Source organism: Seriola aureovittata, chromosome 15, assembly GCF_021018895.1.
Source record: "Seriola aureovittata isolate HTS-2021-v1 ecotype China chromosome 15, ASM2101889v1, whole genome shotgun sequence".
NCBI classification, from domain to species: domain Eukaryota; kingdom Metazoa; phylum Chordata; class Actinopteri; order Carangiformes; family Carangidae; genus Seriola; species Seriola aureovittata.
The window spans coordinates 9,582,029-9,604,646 of record NC_079378.1 but is presented as its reverse complement, the minus strand read 5'-3'; the positions used below and the strand labels follow the sequence as shown (position 1 = coordinate 9,604,646).

The 22,618-nt window shown below is 39.0% G+C and overlaps 1 long non-coding RNA gene across 1 annotated transcript in view; it reads left to right on the top strand.

Annotated features, from left to right (window-relative positions):
• The window catches only part of LOC130183057 (uncharacterized), a 54,356-nt gene extending 38,777 nt beyond the window's left edge, over window positions 1–15,579 (top strand). The window contains exons 2-4 of the long non-coding RNA XR_008829770.1: window positions 101–255; window positions 14,090–14,164; window positions 14,917–15,579. This is a non-coding gene — a long non-coding RNA (uncharacterized LOC130183057). The remainder of the gene's footprint in view (window positions 1–100; window positions 256–14,089; window positions 14,165–14,916) is intronic.
• Window positions 15,580–22,618: the final 7,039 nt, after the last annotated feature.

Genomic DNA, 22,618 nt, shown 5'->3' with positions numbered 1-22,618 from the left:
TGTGGAGCATTGGTTCCCGATTGTATCAGTATTTTCATCCATGTTTAAATTAAAACCACATTTAGTTTTGTTAAAAATATTCTGTTTCTGATGTCTTCAGGGCAGTTTGGAGGCTTCAGTGAGTCACTACCAGAAGGTTACGAGATGGACCGGGGGCTAGCTGGTTAGCGTGCTAACTTCAGTAGAAGAAAATACGTGATAGAGACAAGAGGAATGAAGTTTGATGGTGAACTCACAATGTTTCCTCTAGGACTGGTAAGTAGATAGCTGTTAATGCTAATGCTGGCTATGTAGCGATAGCAAAACTTACGAGTTGCAGTAAATTTGGACAAAGACTTTTGTTACAATGTTGAACTACCAGACCGCTTTGAATGTCAGGAGGCACCATATTTTTACTGCTTCACTTTTCTCTGTAATGCATTGCACCTTGAGTATTTTTATGACATTGTAGTCTTTGAAAATGACTATAATGACCAAAAAAAATGACAGTTTGGTATATAGTCTTGTACATATACGTTCATGTAACATGAAAAAAATGAAAATAAAATAGCATCTTTAGCAGTTATTTTTACTTTGGCAGCAAAACCAGCAGAAATTAAACAGTAAATTAAACTGGGATTATTGGAAACTAAATCTAAACAGAACTAACAAACTAACTAGCCTAAAGATCATACACTGAACAATACATTACAGAGTACAACAGTTTTAAAGTTAACTTTCCCTACCCACTCCATGACACAAGAATTACTTAATTTAAAGAGATAGTTCCCGAGTATAACATCTCTTCTTCACCAACACGAACTCTGCAAACAGGCAGCAAATCAGTAAGCAAAGTCTTCAAGGCTGTCCTTCAGTTTCTCATATATCTGCTCTCTGCCTATCCACACACACACACACACACACACACACACACACACACACACACACACACACACAAACACACACACACAAATCATTACAACAGCCGCATGGACCACTCTTGTGAAACATTAATATACAGTATACTAACGGTAATGGTCTTTCTTATCCTAGTGAGGTATTTAAAAATAACACACACAAAGACACATGTGCACACGGCCACACATACGCGAAGAAAATCCTCTATGTGGACACAAGGGGTAGAGAGACGGATAGAAATAACTTGCATGCATAATAAATGAGTTTTTATAGATGTCCCAATTAGGTTAATGCAAATGTTTTTCAGTGCATGTATTTTTCATGTGGTAATATGTGTGTGAGCGCATACCAGGCTTAACCTACTTGGCTGTAAGGTTAACATAATACGCTGTGAATGATGTTCTCATGAATATTATTACCTCTCAGCACAGAGAGGGGTCAACACTCAATAACACAAATTTAATTATGTTTCATTTTGTGAAGGTGATAAGTAACCATTTAGTAGAATAACCTTTTTTCTAATCCTGCATGGGCATGAGTTGGATTGGCTGAACCAGATCTTCTTCTGTTTGAGAGCTTATTTGTAAAGTAGCACAGTCACAGCCTTCTCCGTGTTCTCTATAGTTATTGGAAAATGTATGTGTATAATAAATGTAAGGGAAATGGTTAATTTGCAGTGTAGACACCAGAACTTACACAATAAATAAATAAATTCATCAATTAAATGAAACATGGTTTCCTCTCTTGTGACCTGGACTAATCACTTTTATCATCAGTCTAAGTATATCAGCTGAAATATTCGTCATTCTCCTCCGCAGCTTGACCCAAGAGGAAAGCATAACCGCTGCATGTTTCTGTGTCCTAATTCTCACTGCAGGATGGTGTTCCAGGTTTATACATGTTGAAAATGGCTGGCCTTTTTACTACATTTGAAATATATTTCATTGAATTGAACAGTATAAGTACTGTTACAATGACTTCATTTATTCTTGATATTAAAATCATAATAATGAATACAATTTTAAATTTGTATGATTTCATCAATATTAAAACAGCTAAATTGTTTTTGGACATTAGCTAACAATATAAGAAAAAGCCTTTAAAATATGTGGGGGGCACTTAAATATAGTCTACATAGATGGTCATTTCATTTGCTTTTAGCCATAAATATCTCCCTAAAACCAAAATGCTCAATGAAGAGCGGGTCATTTTCAGCTGCCCCAGTGAATCTCTTAATCTCATGGGATGGACTCTCTGTTTTTGGTGTGTGGTTAAATTTAGAAAACAGCAAAAACAGTGGAGTGTCATAGTCGAGGTTAAATGTAGACATGTTATGTAAGAAAATTTGATGGAAAGTTGAAAAAGGATTTTGAAATGTGACACATTGTTCAAACCTTTTTTTTTTTTTTTTCCTTTTAATTTCCATTTGGCAGGATCAGACCAGCCTTTCAGATGTTTATTTCCAGCGAGTGTCACATCAGCATTTGACATACACAGAAACATTTAGCATTACTGTCTTCCTTTATTTCTTTTGACATAAATCTAGACTTTTCTAAGTTTTCATTTTTTAATTTTAATATTTACAACTGCAACTACTTTTGGTCTGGGTCCATGAGTGACAGCTAGATAATATACAATACCTTGATGCGTTTAACTTTACCTCTAAAATCCTTACGTTGTATCAATAGGTAGGTTCAGGTATTTACAGGAAATATGAAAACATCCTAAAACAACATAAAATGTACTTCTAATTCACAGCCATTCATTGTGGCAACATTAAAATCATCCTTGGTAAGCCATTTCCATGGCTCACTGGTTTTCATTTAAATTCATGCTGCCATTAATGTTAATTCAGAGGCTTAATGTTCGTCATTCCCCTCTGATTTGGAAAGAAGCTGAGATCAGCAGAAGTTGGCCAGAGCCTGCTGATATAATGGATCAGGATAATAAATATGAGCATTTGAGCAACATGCTATTAATATCAATCATCAGCAGTTGGCGCATCGTCTCTGTGGACTCCTTAAGCCCTGTGTCAGAGTCCCTGAACACAGATATTGAACGTGACTGAAAGTGTTCAGTAATGATGATACAATCTCAGGAATGTGGCTGAGGATGTTTTGGATCACAAACATCTTGTGACTCATGGGTTTCCCTACAAGTCTGATAATAATATGATGTAATATAATGATAACGTGAGGGCAGATTATGCTTTTTTTTCTTTTAACCTCTCTCGCATCGCATTTTACAATGGTTCACTGCTTCAGCAACTTTAACAATTCTACCTTACAAGTACTAATAGAAAATAAAGCATGGATGCAGATCTTTCAAGGTCATATGATTTCTGTGATTCAGTCTTGCAGACCCAACACAACCAGCATCCTGCCTCATCTTCTTACCGCATAAGTTTAAGTCCAGGGGTTGGGGATATTACTGAAATGTCTGTGGAGACATAACTATGATGATTACAGCCACCACTTAAATTGTTCTTGGTGTGAACTTTTTTTCGTGAGTTGAAGGTGAAAAACTCAGACATGCTAGATCAATTTTGCATTAGTGTGACTAAGTCGTATAAACTAAACATTTTGTTATGTGACCTCCCAGAGAACCTGATCGCTACCAGAATTGTTATATTGTAGCTTCTGCCAAGTTTTCAATCACTCGCATATTTGACATAGAACTGAAAGCACTTAGCTTTATGACACTGTCTAATGACACGAAAATCAAATTGCACTCCTGAGGAGAAGAAATGGTGCTTTGACACACATATGGTGCTTTCTGCTTTTATAAAACTTCATTGTTCCTGTAACTCAGCAGTTAATCCAGATGTGTGTGTGTGTTGTTTTTTTTCTAAACAAAGACAATAATAGCGTCTGTTCACAACCCTGTCATTAATCCTGCAGACCAAGCATAAAAAATGAGGATGGATCACAGTAAGCAGTACTCCTATTTTGGGGTTAATTTATATGTTCTTCCCTCTCAGGCAATCCATCGGGTTTATTGAGGCACTGCAGAAAACTAATTGTCGGTCTGCACTTTAAGACTCTCTCTGTTTGGACTGGCTATTAGGGTTTATGAAGATGTGAGTTGGACCAATTGCATACAACACAGAGCATTATGTTATTTAAGACAAGCAGTTGTTTCTGTGGCTAGCATCTTTCTGCAAGTGAGCTGATAACTCATCTTAGAAGAAATTGCTCTTTTCAAGACCAGAAAGGCAAGCTGCCACCTCTCAACGCCATGCATAAACGAAAATACTTTGGCACTGCAACAAAAATGGAAATTATCGAACCTCACACCTGAAACACCTTAGGTCTCTTCTCACGTACTGAAATCCAAAGGTCAAAGATTCTAGTACTGTTTATTTTTCTACTCTAATTGAAAACAACAATAAGTCCAACCCTAGTTATTGTTCAACATTGTGAGCAGTGTCATTCATCCACCACTGGGCCAGATACTAGATGCCACTCCTGAGAAATGCAACAAATTTCTTTCCTTCTTTTCCCAGAAAGTCTCAGCTTTTAAATGTTGCATTTAATGCCTGTGCAGTTTCTCTCTGCTCATTTAATCCGATTTCTCCTCCATGCTTCTCATCTCATTTGATAATGAAAATAAAACCTTCAACATGTCCTTTGGATATTCTCCCTGCAAAGTTTCTGAAAGATGTTTTTAACAGTTTCTCTATTCTGCAAATTTTAAACTGCTCTGTTGACATGTTCTGTTCCTGAATTCTCATTCAATCACTTTTAAGAAAGCCATCTCTTGATTCTTCTATTGTTGTCAGCCGCTGCTGACCATAAATCCATTCTCGTTCTCCTGGACCTAAGCATAACATTCAATGCCACTGATCATGACATCCTCTTGGACTGTCTTGAGAACTGGGTTAGTATAGGTGGCACTGCTCTGTAGTGGTTTGGTCCTGCCTATAGACAGGTACTTCTGCTTTGATACCACTGATTGTAGGTCAGCTACAACAAGTTTTCACTGCGGGGTGCTCCATGGCGTGGTACTTGGTCCAATACTCCCTGCTCTCTCTAGGCCACCTCATATGCAGACATAATATTGGCTTCTGTTTCTATGCTGACGATACTCGGATTTCTCTAAACTGTGACCTTGAAAACATCTTTCAGAACACTGACAACCTGATAAACCTGAAAAACAAAATGTCCTGCAGCTAAATGTTGATAAAACTGTCAAGATAGTTCAACCAAATTTTGAATGATCTTGGCCAACTATCTCATTCCATAACTCAGCATTATAGAAATCTTGGTGTCATCTTTGATCATAAACTCGCCCTATATTTACTCAATGGCTCAATCCTGTTTCAGGAGTAGACCATCTCTTTCTGCTAAATATCTGGAGATTGTTATTCATGTTTCCATAACCAATCGATAGGACGACTTAAATTCCCTGCCCTCTGATATCAGCAAAAAACATCTCTGTCCTGCCTGGAGCTGGTCCAAAAGTCTGCTGTCAAGATTTTAACTTTGACAAGCAGCCATGACCCCATTTCACCGATCCTGGCTTCTCTTCACTGGATACCAACTGCTTTCAATTTTAAGATTTTATTGAATACTATAGCCCACAGTATCCATCGTTTTGAAAGGGTTGCTTCCGGTCTAGATTGATAAACAAAGGTGATAGGGCCTTTGCAGTCAGGAGTCCTAGACTGTGGAAAGTTGTCTCATCTTTTATATCACTGTTAAAAACTGAATTGTTTGAAATTGCTTTTTGGTGATTTAACTTTATGGCATTTTAGTTGGTTTTACTCTATTTGTGTTTATAATGTGATTAGTTTTTATTGCTCTTAGTTTCTTTTATTATCTTTTTAAATGTGTTCTCTTTTTATTGCGAAACACTTTGTCAGTGTTTTGAAAATAACATACATTTTCTATTATTAATATAAGCTCATATATTGATCTAACTGCTTTCCTTGCAGCCTTTCATGAGATGAATTACAGCTTGAACTCTTTACTTAAGTCACTCCATGTATATATCATCCAGCCTCTAACTCTTTGTTTTGTGTTTTACTGCAAACAACATCAGGACTGAGAGGGTGAAGCGCTATTTAATTATTCAAGATACTAAATGAAAAGTGAAATTCTTAAATTATATATCTGGGGCAGAAAACACACACATACACACATGGATATAGTTCTATACACTTCTACACAACAGGGCCCAGTGGCAGCATGCGGCATGGTCCTCCCCTTCTTCCTCACATACAGTCTGACCTGTCAGAGGCCCAATGAGACTGAGGGTATTGGTTGAGCCTTAATTGGCCCGTCTCTTACTGTGGGCTTTCCATTTGGTCAGACTGAGTTCTCCTCAGCTCAGCCTGGTGTACTGGGGACCACAAGATCCCAGCAGGCCCCCCCTGGGAAATTAAAGCCCTGCTTAGATGTTCTTAGACTGACTCTCTCTCTGTCTTTCTCTAGTCTTCCTCTCCCTGTCCCCCAGTCTATCTCACTGACTTTCTAACTCTCTCTCTCTCTTCTGTCTTGACTCCTTTTTTTTTTTTTTTTTTTTTTTTTTTTTTTTTTTTGAACTGAGGTGCAATGAGGTACACAGCACATTTTTACATAACTATGTTTTCGTTCCTTCCCTAACATGAAAGGCCTCAGTGATGGATTCATCGGATACTGTTAAGGGACAAACTGGTAATAATTACATTTATTATAGTCTTAATACTTCTAACTCAGCAAAGTATGTTGAAATTGGAGAATATACCTACTGAATTGGGGAAAAATGCAGTGTCAATGAACCATAGATGTGAAGTCTACAGCTATACAAGCAGCTCTCTGAGTCTCTGATACTCCTTATAAAGAAAATCTAATTGTTCGATACATAAGCCAAACTACGCGATGATGGTGCTACATTAAAATTCAGGTGGTCACCGATGGCATTCCATCCAGTAGTTGAGGTATTTTACTCTGGACCAGTGAACTTTAAAAAAACAAAACAGGCCATTTTTTTCACAACAGACATTTCAACTTGTCATAGTAGGAAAGGCACAGATGTTACCAATAATATTAACAATGGCTCTGTTCTCTTCAGGAACGCGTCTGTAAATCATGTGATTATACATGTTTGTTTGTTTGTTTTTTTTCCCAGCAGCAGGGATGGGGGATTATTATATTAGAGGAAAGAAAATTATGCATTACTGCCAGATCAATGAGCCCAAAGCAAACAGTTCAATAAAAGCCTGAATTGTATCAAAAGAACAACAGTCTTAAAGTCCTTGACTGGTTGACCTGCAGTTCAGACTTTCCTTTGGCTGTCAATGAAAACGGTTAGAATTACCTGCAGATAGCTGCTCGCAGACTTTATACATCTGGTTTGACTGAGCTTCAGCAAATGTTCATAGCAGAATGGGGAACACCAAATGTGCCAAGATGAGAAGCATATCCAGGGAAAATGCATTTGGCAGCCGACTGTGCTTTATTGCAAATTTGAGCCCTGGTTTAATTTGATAAGAATTTTGAATACATCCTGCAGGCAGTGAATCTGCAGTAACACTCCACATCAGCTAATGGAAAGACAAAATCTGTAAGAGGCCAAAAAGATTTTCCACTGCCTTTTTGTCTAAGCATCTACAATTTGCATATAGTTAAAGTTCCTCCCATCAGGCAACATGGCTCTCTCTTCATTTTCTCACTGCCTTTATTTGAAGTTTAGATGGTCCATCTTTTATAAAGAGGTTGATCATGGCCCTTCATCACTTTCTAGTCTCTGTTTCCCTCCTCACTGCTCTTCTCTTTTGCTTTCTTCTTTATCTTTGTCTAACTTACTTTTGAGTACATCAGATACAGTTAGAGTTTTGGCTACCACTTAATAAGATTACCCTTATAAAGGATTTATAAATGGTTTATAATTAGGTTATTAATCTGATTTTTAACACTTTGTAAACCTTAAATAAACAATTATAAACAAGTTGGCAGTTACATACAATTATTTTTTTAGCTCTGCCTCCAGAAGTACATGTGCACACTACTGAGTGGATAAGTGAGGGAAGGTTACTTCAAGGTGATGCAAAAACTAAATGATCTCTGAGTTTCTGGTAAGATTTTATTTATAATACCATCAGGAAATTCCAATGTGAAAATTAACTTTGCGTCTTAGTTTAAGCAGTCAATAGACCTGGAAGCCTGTTGTTATGTAACACAGCATGCTGAGACTGAAGAAGTGGGGGGTTGCTTCATAATAACTAAGAAGAAGAGAAATAAGTGAATGGTGCCTGAACACTGTTGACAAATATCGTCTTCTCTGTGTGTGAGAAGCTATCAGCTATCAGCGCTATACACTGATGGTGATTATGTTTACAGGCAGTTATCCAAGTGCACTATAACTCTCAAATGCATTCATCCATGAAAGATCCTTTCTCAAAAAAGAACAAAAAAAAAAACACGAGCTAATAATATGTTGTGTAACTTCCTATTTCCTGGCAAGAGGAAAAAAAACGTATCACTTCATCTGCTTGTTCTCTGTCCAGAAACAAATCTGAGGAACTCATTTCCAGAGACCATCCAGGATATTTCCACACCAATCTCAGGCTGTTGCCCGCTCACCCAGGCCTGATTAATATGCAGGAAACTGGATGGCTATTTGGCGGGCACTGCCTCATGTTACTGGCCTGTATCATAGAGAACAGATGGGAAGAACACGAGAGGTCCAGCGAGTCCCAGTGGAATTAATCCCATAGGCATATTACTATTCCATTCAACCCTATTTTAGGAATGTGAAGTGCATGTGATCCATTTGTCATGTGTCACCTTCGACCACCTGGTGTATAACTTCTCTCATTATACTGGTGAGGTCCTTGTTGGGGAGATGGTGCTCAGAGGAAGTAGGTCAAGGTAAAGATTGGGGACGATGTGGTCGGATGGATTTGCACATTTCCATTAAACCACCCTATATAACCAACCCACTTTCATGATGTACATTGTTAACCTAAAGCATTTTCTCAATGTATACGCCTTTATATTTTCTATCCAGTTGGAGGAGGTGTCTACAGGGAAAGAAAATTATTGAGAGCTGCCGCTGCATCTCTCAACCGCACGTTCACCAGCTGTGGCTGATTTCTTCTTGGTGAGATTTGGTTAATCAGTTCAGTCATTCAGCAACATCTCCCATGAGGCCTACATATGCATAAATATGTTTAATGGCTTCCTGTGATGTTACTTTCTTATCACAGGAAACCATTATGTGCTGCCAGGACATGGACATGGATATAATTTGTATGATTGGCATCTGGAAACAGGAAAACCTTCAACATCTCATTTTCGAAATGATAGGTCAGAAACATAAGATACAGATTCCATTTGTTGAACACCGTGGCGTGTTGAGTGGCGGTGGCTTGTGCTGGCTGGGCGGAGATGGACAGGGGGCTGCGGCACCTGTTCAGAGGTAGGTTAATGACCTCTGAACATGTTAACGCCTGCTTATGAATACATGGGAAAGCACAGGACTTATCTCTCGAGCCTTTTCTGTCAGTGTGTTTTTAGGTAATTATGGAAATAATCAGGGAATAACCATCATTAGTATGTTCATAATGTGCAAGTGTTGAAGAAGAGTGTTTGATCTAATGCCTGTGCGCTAATGAGGATGGACTGTACTTCTTGCTGTGAAGCGACAGTGTTAACCTGCACCGCCATGCCACCCGCCGACTTCACCGTGCGTGCCTGTCCGTCAATATGTCGGCATCGTGACAGACTTGCGACCTGCTCAAGGTGTATCCTGCCTTTCCCTCAATGTCAGCTAAGATAGGAACCGGCCCCATGTGTCCAAGGAGCTGGATGGATAAGACAATACACTGTCCAAACAGACCAACAGGAGGGAAAAGATCAGTGTGACTTTAAGCGATTTTGGTATGTGGGTCTCGGCGTAGTGATTTCGTGCTTGTGAAATGAGCAAGAGAGGGGAACGGAGAAAGGGGATAAGGTGGATGAGGAGAGGAGAGAGAGGATGGGCTGTAGAGCGAACAGCAATATAAAGTGTAGGCTCGGTCTTATCGCTGAACCATGGTATTAACCTCCTGTGCAAATTAAGACATGCGGTCTCAAAATTTCAATGTCATATAGGAGAGGGCAAAGACGATTAAAGAATGTCTGTTTACTGAAGCTTCAGCAAAAAAAAAAAAAAAAGTGTTGAAAACAGTGCAAGGGAGCCCAGTTAGTGAGATGTTTTAGGCCAGTTAGTAGTAATCTGAAGTGAGACTCTGGGCAGCTGCATGTATGGCTTTTGGGAGTATATATCTTGGAGGTGCGACCTCTGACCCCATCTCTCATCCCTGAGGTGTAGCCAGGGTTAGATTCATTAGCTAAACAGGTAACAGGGATGATGAATGAGCTGTGTTTGCTCTGCTAGACACACATACACACACACACACACACACACACACACACACACACACGCTCAGGCCAGACACAGTCAAGAAGATAAAGAGAGCTTTTCAGAGATATACATTCAAGAGCTGGAAATAAAATGAACTTGCAAGATAGAAAAGCAAAGTTAAGACATTTCTGCTTGCTTGAGACGCCTGAGAGAGGAGATGTAAAAATAAATTGCTATGGGTTTTGGTACTTTTAAAACCACAAATTTATTTTCCAATGGATAAAAAGTAAAAAGTGTAAAATATGGGACCTTTAAATTGCAGTGCACTCTAGACCACATGGGGACTGAACTGCTGCCCCTAGGTTTGACTTGATGCCTTTAGCAGGAATGGTTACCACCAGCAAGAATATAATACCTACTTTCATCACTGGTTAAGCATCCATTGCAAATTTAAATTGCCCTCAAAAGAATACTAACCAATGTGTGTGTGTGCATGTGCAACCATTCAAATCCAGTGAAGCATCCTGTATGTATGTGGGTGTACATATTGAATCTGTTGTTGCCTCACTATATGGTGCACATAATCATGTATGTCACCGATGCTGTGTGTCTGTGGGCTGACTTCAGGGGAAGGCACGGTGTAAAAAGACTTATAGGCTGTCAGTCTGATTTATTATTGTGTTTTAGTCTTCTGTTTGTGTGTGTGAGTGTGAGTGTGAGAGAGAGAGAGAGAGAGAGAGAGAGAGAGAGATATACTGATGTACTACTGTCACATGCTTCATGCAACCACGGAGATCAGTTGTCAGATCGAAACTGTGAAACAGCACATTCGCACACAGTCGCCCATTTGGACCTTTCGTCTTGATGGAAAAAAATACACATTATAAAGAGCCTTACATAAAGATGAAAGCATACTGAAAAAGGTCAATGAAGGGCAAATTAGAATACATTTTAATGCAGTTGCTGGAAGAGCCACTATTCAAAATTACTGCTCCTTGAATAGCTTTAACAAAAATGAATGTTTAAGTGTCAGAGTTCAGACTGTGTAATTATCTCAGACTCGATAAGCTTTACCATCAATGAACTATTCATGTTACTTGGCAAATCGGATGAGCTTCATGCCTCCTGCAGGAGGAACATTGTAGCATCGATGCAAGTCAGTGACATGTGACCGTGGGTTAGACGTTTCCTCCTGTAATTGTAGAGGCTGGGTTACAATACCTAACCATAGTTCTGTGCATTTGTATGAAAATTTTGTGGTGTGTGCACTAGTACAACATAGGCAAATTATTGATGTAATTAATATTAATAGTTTATAGTTCTAAGATATAGTTTTTAAGAAGTAAAAATAATGTGATTTTGATGTAACTCGCAAAACCAACTCATAGCATGAGAAAGTCATTCTTCATTAGAGTGACTTTAAATTTGTCTGCAGAGAGTTTCACACAACCCAATGCCACAGTCAAACCTGTCACATTTGAATATTGTTACATAAGGATTTTGCTTTATGATTATTATTATTATTATTATTATTATTATAGCCTTTATTCAAGATTCTCAAATTAATCGTTGAGGGTGACCTTAATTTACAATGATGCAGAGATTACAACATGCAAAATAAAATAAAAAAAAATACAAATATACAAAATCAACAACAAATCACTTGAAATAGTTACCATGGGAGGTACAACAATAGAAAATCAAATGAAATCAGTTAAAATAGTTGCAGGCAGGTAATGGACAGTTATTAAGTCGATTCCTAGCAAGAATTCCTTGCAAGAGATTCCAGGATTCTGCTGCACTGATATTGAAAGCAGTCCCTCCAAGGTCAGTCCTAGTAGAGGTTACCCAAAGAACCAGCCAATGATTGGCACAAGATAAAAGTGGATCAAGGTTCCAGTGCAACATAGGTGTGATGTATGATGGTAATTTTCCAAGCAGGGCTTTATAGACATACAGACACCATTGAGTCTCTTCTGAGGAGTCCCTCCAGGACATGAAATGACTTTGGTAGGAAACAAGAAAAAAAACAACAACATAAATACACAAATCTGCCACAGAAATTACCGCTGTTTGTTTTTGCCTATTGTGTTGTTCAACAGTGTAGTTTTTTATTCTTTGGCTCTTTGAAAATCAAATCAAATGATCTAAAAGGGTGAAAAACACTTTTGGACTTAGCTGCTCACACAAGGGTGCAACATACAGTTTTATGCATAATTCCTACGGGAATTGCTTTGTACTTAAGGCGTCTCGCTTTCTCTCTCTCTCTCTCACACACACACACACACACACACACACACAAACACAGATGTGCACACAAGGCTGACAGACAACAGTGTACGGTCTCATTAAATTCATGAAACGTTTATACACCAATACTTTTGTCAAACGCAGACCACTGTGAAATTCAATCCTCAACTTGAATTCCTACACACAGTTGGTTATGCTCTTTATGGACTTTTTGCTTTTCTAAGAGTATTGCAATTCAACAGGGAAGAGTGAGACGTGTGGCTGCACATCACTTACCTATTAAAAGCCTCTTAAACCAATGATGTAGGTAGATTCTGAATACAAATCCAACAAGAGATGTCTCTACATGCTACAAAATGGAAATGACCTGTGAGCTAGTCATAATGAGCTTCAGTGTGAGCAGAATTATGAATCATAGAATAACAGGGAGCAAGCACCACATGCAGGTTGGCTTTGTGAGTGAAATGTTAAGGGCAGAGTGACAGGACTCAAACTGTAATTAATTCTGAAAGATTCACCCTGCATGCAAGGAAAAAGACGTGATCTGTGCATAATCCTTGAGGGAATTTAGATGATTAAACATACTTTATTGGACGGCTTTTTGAACTAGGACCTCATGTCAAAACATTAACTTTCTCATGCAGTGTATAAACACTTAATTCCATGACAACCTCATCTGAAAATAATTACCTGATTCCTGCAGCATCTTAAAGTTCACCACTTCCCAGTAGTGTGTTGTTGAAATATAAACGCCTTTGCCAAAATGTAACCACTGATGCAGTGGGTGTGCTGCATGTAGAGACTGTATTGCAGGAGTTGTTTGGCTTTGGAGTAAATGTACTAATTATATCTGTTACAATTCAGGTGTGGTGTGAAGTGAGGCGGTGATAGTTTTGAGTATCACCAACTTTTTTTTGGATTTTTAACAACTTAAAGAGAGCTTCATATGCATTATATAGAAATTGATGACATATTTTAAACCTGAATTGTTTGTAAATTGGTATTGCATGTAAAGTCAGGATCTACAGTTGTGTAGTCTTCATTGGCTGTGTCTACCTGAACAAATAGCACAGTGAGGAGAGACCAATATGGGAACATAGAAGTGAGATGATGTACCAGGGCCGTGATCATAAGTAGTACTTACTGTGCACTTTGGGCGCACTTCTTTATCTTTACTTAGTACTCATTGGTCTCCTTCTGCACTGTGTTGTCCCTCACTTGTAAGTCAATATGGATAAAAGTGTCTGCTTAAACTGCAACTACAATATACTGATATATAATAACATTTTTTTTAAAAAGGCTGCGCTATGACAGACACCCACACTGCACCGTCTGAAATAGTCATAAGCAAATGCAATCATAATTGTAGTGAAACAAATTGCCATTATTATTACTTCCAGTTCTAGTGTTACGGTTTACTGCAGTTCTGCATGTGCTTTGTTATGTTTGTTAGTACGACAACACTACTTGGTGTTGTCGTACTCCAGCAGAAACAGTTGCTCAACTGCTGTGAGGAGGTACAATCAGGCCTTGTGGTGTGGTGTGCCATGAGGCTATATAACAACTCAGCCAAAGGAAGTGGACTCATTTAATAATTACTTCTCTACTGTAGGTGTGAAGAAGAAGACGATGATGAGGTGTGAGGCCTGATGCGGAGCCAATGAGTTGCAGATGCTGCAAATGTGATGTGAGCATATATTTCACACAGAGGTTATGATTGCTTTGACATCACAAAGTGAGGGAAATTAATGGGTTGGATGAAGGAAACTGGAAAGGGAGCGAGATGTGTTAAAAGATTTATAAATAACCACAGTAAGAAAGGCGAGTAAAAATATATTTCATGCCAAAGCATGAAATGTCATACTGAAATTGCACTGTGCTACATCATAAATACCACCCAACTGCAGCACCTCTGTGCAAGTTCCCTCAGAGCTACATAGTTACTGTGTACAAGTACAAAATAAATGGCTTGTGCCTGTCATTCAGAGAGTGCAGGCCTCCACTAAGGCCAATTTCAAACAACATACCCCAGACTTCAGGGAAAAAAATTCCAATTTGAAATGATCTTCATCTGCTCTGATATGTAATGGGTTAGTCCCTGTCCCCTTTCCTCGTCCCTCCTCCCAGTTCAGCGCAAATCGGTTCAGTGTTTTTTGTGAAATCCTGCTATCGAATAGACACACACGGGTGAAAACAACCTCCATGGCAGTCACAATAAAAACTTGTGCAACACTGTACATCAGACAACCCTCAAAGTAGACAGATCCTGCACTATTCCTGGCTCCTTATAGTGAATTTCACACACAACCTCGCCCTCAAAAACAGTGAGAAACTTAGACTTTTTTTACCTCCTTTTCCTCTGATCCTATACCCACTTGTTTTCTACATACTTTCTAATTCATTTTGACCTTTTCCACACTCTCTGCTCTCCCTCTGCAGGTTTCCCTCCTCCATATCTCCTGCAGGATCTCTGAGAGGGGAAATATGCTTTGCAAATCAGAGGAATGGTGCTCACTGGCGCAGAGTGACCTGTGGTCTTCTTTCATACATCATAAAAGCCTGCAAGGTGTCTTCCCCAGTCAGATTGGGCTTTTCATCTTCTATCGCACTTTCTGTAGTGCCTTTGTCGTTTTCCTCGCTCTTCTTGTCCCCAAGGAGACCTTTTTTTTTTTTTTTAAATAGCAGAGTTGAGCTGGAGGGGGTTTTCCATATTATGAATTGTATGCTGGTTCCATTGCTGACTATTTCAATGCTTTTGATTTACAGCAGAAACTTGTTGTTTGTTCTAGTTATCTAAACATGACATTCAATTAATTGCATATTAATTAAGTTATATTGTAAAAGGGAATCTTGTGTCTGTGGTTAATGTACTGTAGGACAATATGAACTGGAATAGCATTTGGTAATCCTATTGAACATGGAATAGGTTATTTGTATTGTCTTAAGAGATTCTGGCATCCTAAAAAACCCTGTCAGCTAGAAATGATATTTATATACAACTCAATTGCAACAGCAAATACATTTTAAATAAAACATAATCACAACCAGATTACATTTTCTCTTAATGTAATAAGGATATGTTGTTAGCTTATGTATTTGGAAAGTCAGAAATATATTCATACAGACTGCATAAATGAAATGTTCACAACGTGTTTCATGTTTTTCCATGAAACTATCCAGTCATGTAATCCAATATCCTTTTATGGTTCTTTGGTTAAGTTCAGGCACTCACAGCACTTGGTAAAGGTTATGGAAATATTGATTATTGATTTGGTTTCATACAGAAAAAAGTTCAGTGACTTCAGACATAATGTGTGTATGAACATTTATTTACATATTATTTCCTTAAACTTAGCCAAAGTGCTTTATGATAGATGCAAAGTGACTTAATAATTCACCTTCCATGTGTGTGTGTGTGTGTGTGTGTGTGTGTGTGTGTGTGTGTGTGTGTTTGTGAGAGACCCCGCCACCCCAACATGCACCTAATCACAAAGCATACTGTATGTGTCATGTGACACAGTGTGTGCATAAGTCCTTTAGATCATGTGTATGAGTGTGAGGGCTTGTGACCAGGGTGCCTGTGACAATTTTGGTCTGAGCCCAAGTTTCATGTGTCATGAGGGCATCCACACCCCTGGGGTGGGCCACTGCTGGTTTTGTTGCTGTGGATAGAGTCTGCAAATGTTTATAGTATCTGTAAGGCAACATGTTTTTTTTTTTTTGTACAGTATAGGCCTATAGCAATTGCAAGGTCACAACTCAGCCTCTGCCATGTGATGGTACCATGGGTGTGACTGAATATGTATTCAAATTGGTCTCCAAGGAAATGTGTGTCACATGCTAAGAAAAAGTAGCATGCAGGATATTTGAAGGGATGTGGTGGGATTTATTTAATTTATCTTTATTGCATGGTTTCACTGAGTATAGTTTATCAGTAAACTGTAGAAATATTTTAAATGGTGTTCAGTGTTGCAGGGACATGTGACTATCTGGTCTGCTAAAAAGTGGCGTTTGATGTTTCGTTATATAAACAGAGTAAAAACGCAGACTTCATGCTGTTGTTGTTTTAGGCTGTGGGGGACAATAGGAGCGTGTGCTTACATGCTGGGACATCACAATGACATGCCATTTTTACAGTATGACAGAAGCATGACCTAACAATGAGAAGGGGTGTATTTTAAAACAGACACTGTGTTTCATTTCATTCTACAAGGCTTTACACTGTAAAAACATACTTTTATATCATGGAGTCAGGAACCTATGTTGAACTATTATTGTAATTATAATATTACATTAATTCCTTTTTTAAGTTGTGACAGAAAAAAACAGTACAAAAGACCAACATGTATTTTCCAATGTGTAAGACCTCTCTTAATAGGTCCATCTGCTAATGAAGGAGCATCTATTAGCAATGCTAAGTTATTGTATAATGTTTATTTTATTTTGTTTCTGTGCTCATCTTGAAGTTAAGTAATACATTAAGATATTTTTAACATGTAAAAAACCTAATTTTTTGTATCTGTAGATTTGATGTCCATCCTAAAATTCTTAAAATTACAAGGAGAGCAACGGTAAACAGTATTTTCTTTCACATCAAGAAAAGACCACAGGATGTCTGGTTTTGTTATAGACAAAGAAAAGATTTCTCTTTTGTGTTGCAGGTTTGGTCAACAAGCATCATCTAATACGATACACCAGTAAAACATTACAATAAGCAGAATGATGCTGAGCCCAAATGTTTTTATGTTTACATTGGATTTGATCTGTTTTATAGAATAATTCAAAGTACTCTGTGTCTTTATATTTACTTCTTCTTTTTGCTGAAAACCTTATTAAAAAGGAATACTGTCTGAATTCCAGCTGTGAAGGTTTACCTCCTGCAAAAATGACCAAACTTAGAAAAGTTTGTCTTTATCTGTATTTCACTACTTATTTTAAAACAAAACAAGAGGTCCTCTATTTTGATTGCATTTGTTCTATGTGGTCTTTACAGATTCATCTCATGAATATTTGCAGAATTCATGTCCACAATCGTGGACGGTAGAAGAAATAAAGATTTGGGATTAAAACGACTTTATAAGGCAACATCCAGAAGGCTGTGAAGCCACTGATCAGACCGAGGAGACTGTTCTGAATACTGATTTTGCTGTACAAAGAGACCAGCCTCACACATCTAAGATTGAAGAAGCTACACAGACTGCTGGGGCTGATGTACAGACGGATAATTCACTGGAAGTTGTACAAAGAGACGCTCCGGCCGTATCTGATAGGACTGAAGGAGCCGCCACAGAAGACGAGGCTGTAACACAGATCTGGTGACCAACAGACGATTTGCCGTCTTTGAAAAGATTTTTCACGCAAACTGTGTGTTGATATAAGAACCAGGCTTATGCTAATTCGGTAACTAATTGTTCAGTCAAGGAACTATCTGTTCCAATAATGAAATACTTCAGATTGTTTAAGGGATCCTCATGGGAAGCCGTATCCAGCTGCAAATAGTTGAAAGAAATATTCTTTTCTCGTACTACTCTTTCTAGGATGTCATGGTCTGTAATATCTGTTGGCACAAAACTGTGCAGCTCACTCTCTAAGAGTTGCCATGCGAGTGTCATCTTCAGAATTATCATCAGCAATCACAGCACTATGCGAGACACACGGCCTTCTCTTCCCATCACGACGACCATTAACTGATTTGCATTGATTATAAATGTTGGTCATTTATACTTTTTAAAAAAATCTTTTTGTCACAACTTAAAAAACAACAACATATAATTACAATAATAGTGCAACTCTCACCATATATGAGCACCTTGGTGATTCCAGGAAATAAAAGGATGTTTTTACAGTGTAAAGCTTTGTAGAAGTGATTTGCCAAATATACGGCATGAAACAGTGTCTGTTTTAAAATGCACCTCTTTTTTATTGTTCCGTCATGCTTCAGTCACACTGTGAAAATGACATTTTGTGACGTCCCAGCATGTAAACACCAGCGCCTATTGTCCTCCACAGCCTACAACAACAGCATGAAGCCGCCTTTTTCCTCAATTTGTGTAATGAAACATCAAAAGACTCTTTTTAACATGTCATCCAATTAGGATGATTTTTGCATTCCCCAGTAGTACAGTTACAGCTACCAAGCTCCCAGACACTGTTCTGTGAAGTGATTTTGGTGTAATCATCACAGGGCATTAAAACAACAATATACACAAGCACAAAAAGCTTTTTTTTCTCCAAATGAAATAGCAGTTGTAAAACTGTGGATATCCATCCTGAAATAACATGACATTTTTATTATCAGATTTCTATCCATTCAGTCCTAAAACATTTGGAAAGTGTACCTGAGCCATGTCATTTTTTGTCGTTGTTGTTTGTTTGTCAAAATGTAATTATATATTATCCCAAATATGAATGTGTGCAGGGAGCGAGCAGGAAATCAGACGACTCAGCAGGCGGATGTTTCAGATGCACATGCTCTCAACTGGCTTGGCGGGAGAAAGACTCTGGTGGGAGGTGTGAAGAAGCCCACAGAGTGTGTTTAAGCATATAAGCCCATGTGAGCAGCGTTCATATGCAGTGCCATCTTTGAATACAGTATCCAGTTCTCCTTGATACATCTGTTTCTTTGTAAGTTAAAACATATTAACACAGAAATTGGAAAGTAATGCCTATTGAAAAAGTGGTCGTGGCTCAACTGTCTCTCCACCAGTATACACAGCTACTGTAGAGCCATTCCTCTTTCTTCTGGCTATCACCATAAAATTAAATGAGACTGTATTTGTGCTACTACAGCCAGAAAAAAAAATGTTACCAGAAAGCAAAACAACTGGATATTTTAGTTGAAAATTAAATTTTAGAAGTACATTCTAAAAAAAAAGGGTTGGTCATTTGGTGGAGTTTACCCCAGGGTAGCAGTTAAGTTGAGCATAAGGACAGGGCAAGATGAGCGCTATGGGGGTAAAATGTTACACAACTTAAACCTTTTTGTGTGTGTGTGTGTGTGTGTCTGATTCTGTGTTTTCTCGAGGGCCTTCCAGCGTGCAGGGGCCGACAATCTGTCTCTCCATTCTGCCTCTGCTGAGAACCACATCCCAGGAGCAGATCTCATGGTGAAAATGTCTCCTATTTAGGAAAATGGTAACAATTCAACGCAACGGTTTTTCTTGCGATGTGCCTCCATCACAGTTGTTGGTGCTTTTCCCATGCCCATTTCCTCAACCCATCTTTTGAATTCTCCTCTAGCTTTTGTATGTGTTTCCTCTGCTTTCACTGATGGAATCACTTTTCTCTCTGACCCTTCCTTGATTGCTTTTCTGTTCCACCGTGGGGACAGGATGCTGGTTTGTGCAGTGTTTACAGTCTCTTGGGAGGATCTTCCCTGAGAGAAAATAGCTCTTCAGAAAATACATGTTTAATTAAATTAGATTAAACAGAATGCATATGGATGTAATTAAACTGGAGTGGGAAGAACAATTGGCCATTTGCCATCAGATTTTCAGGGGAATTAATTTGTCAAATGTTTGTTTATGGATACAAGGGTCAGCTCTTCTTGCCAACACTCTTACCATATCCTTTACTGACATTAAAGACAACTTGAATGGAAGTAAAAAACATTGGATATATGTTGTGCAGTGCAGTGGCCCATTGGTTCTCACTGTTACCACACAACAAGATGGTTTCAAGTTCGAATCTCCACAGTGTGGATCTTGCATGATTTATTGACTGCATTCAGACGCATATAACATATCAGTCTCTCTTAAAGGGACTATTTGTAAGTTTTCTCTGCTGCCAAACATGTTATTTTGCTTCAGCCATCGTTGTCTTTATAATACAAGAGGTTATAACACGTCCTCTGAGCAGCACTACGTCTTCAGCGCAGATTGGAGGCTACTGTGAGTCGCTATTGGAAAGTGACTAGGCGGGACGGGGCTAGCTGATTAGCGTGCTAACTTCAGTAGAGGAAAAGACATGCTAGAGGCAAGAGTTAACATTGGCGTTGCTTTCCACCGCAGGAGACAGCTCTTGCTGAGTAAAGGAATGAAGTTTGTTGCTGAGCTTGCAACATTTCTTCGAGGTAAGTAAACAGCTGTTAATGCTAACGTTCGCTATATAGCAATAGCAAAACTAACAAATAGCTCCTTTAAGGGCAGAACAATAACGTCCTGTGCAAAGGTCAGTACATTTGTGTTGCCTTAACCTAGCCACAGCCCTGGTGCACCTTGTGTGTCCGCCATTTGCCCCGACCACTTCCTCCGAGTGACTCAACTGCTGCTAATAAATGTTTCCTGTATTCAAAGAAAACATTGCCTCTCGACATAATCCAGCCAATAACTGCATTTCCTACACAACCCGTTTTCCATTGCTGTGTGGTTGTATAGAGACAATTTCTAGGACACATAGTTGTGTTCGGGGTACAGGTTTAGCCTCCTGCCTCCACTGTGACCCTGAAATAACCAGGTGTGACAAATGAATTGGGTTGATGGTTTGGTACAAGCAAGAAAAAAAAAAACAAACAAAAAATGAAAAACTGCAGCATATGATACAAAATGCAAGGATCTGCATTAATTTGAGTGTGTTGCCACCGGTTTGAATAAATCATCCATGAGTCTTAAGGCTTTTGCGATGCCAGAACACCGCACAGCGTTTTACTGGATAATACCACAAGGCAGGATTAAACAACACAGTGTCAATCATTCATCCTCCGTCTCCACAGTTGCAAGGTAAACAGTGGAAGTGTTGTGTTACAATTTACAAGGTACTGGCCAGTGATGCCAGATAAAAGCCGCAGACAACTTTTTTCTTCTCCAATCTTTTGCTGGAGCATCTGCATCAGGGTAATGAGGCAGCTGTGTTTTCTCACACTGCTCTACACCGCCTCAGCCAAAATATGTTTCAATTAATTTCCATTAAACTCATTTGTGGAGATTAAAGCAGACAATTTTTTATTTTTTTAAACTCACTCTACAAAGTTTGTGAACAACAGCAAGTAAATATCCCTCAGCATGCACACAATGCTGCGCGTTTACTTAAGAATGCAGTGGATATCAGTGATGTCATCATGATATGATCCAAACGTGTTGGATGACAGCAGTGACACTGCAGTGTTACAGGTGCACAGATCATACTGAAAAGCAAAGCAACAAGTTAACTGTGTTCCCACTCACGCCTGAGTTTGCAGAAACCAATATAGTTAGACACATATCAAAGAATTTACCATTTCTAGCAAATGAGATTTAGCAGAAGTTCTGCTCTCCTGCTGAGAACTAATCCTCCTCTTTAATGAACATACAAGAACATTAAATCTGAGTTAAATCAACACTATTAAAAATATAGTACATATGGAGGAGGTTTGAGTGGATTATAGCGGCAGGGTTCCCATGAGTTACGTACATGACTGTACGTACAAATCATTAATTTGTCTTCTCACTTTCAGATCGATGTGTGGAAATCCCCGCAGAATTCAGTGACCAGATCGCTGTGACCTCACAGTCCTTCCAAACCCTGCAGTGACACAGCTACCGGTGGTGCTAACACGGCATCAAGCCTCCTCCCTTAAGTGCAAACGGCTCCTACAGCTGCCAGATCCTCCACTGCTGTTGTGTTACTGCTCCACGAAAACAAAGAGAAGACTCCAGTATGCTGGTTATCGTGCTGCCTCATGTGTACAGTGCGTGTGGAAATAATCAGACGTCTTGGTCGCATGACTTTTCATCTGGGTGGCTACCGCTAAGTTCCACAGCTCAGAAAAGCCCTCCAGCGAAGAAGAGTGCTTGGTGTCGCTTTACATTACTGCCATGCCTGCCTTCCTAATATTAGGGAGGACGCCTCTGTAAACATTGCAGGGGACCTTAGAGTGACTGCCAACAGGAGCTTGAATATAATTCTAAGGACTGCAGGTTGGTAGTTGGAAAAGGAAATGATAAATGTTTGGTTGGCTGCTTCCTATTTATCTATCTGACCTCACATGACCGCAATAGAGCCATTAGGGTCAGATCCTGCACACTAATGAGATTAGCTGAACTGCAGCTGTATCTGCATGGACTTGATGCTGCTACCCTCCATCTTTACTGATTAAGGCACCATCACTGGAGAAGAGCAACAAACCGAAAAGACAAAAAACAAGTTTGCTAGACCTCACAGATGT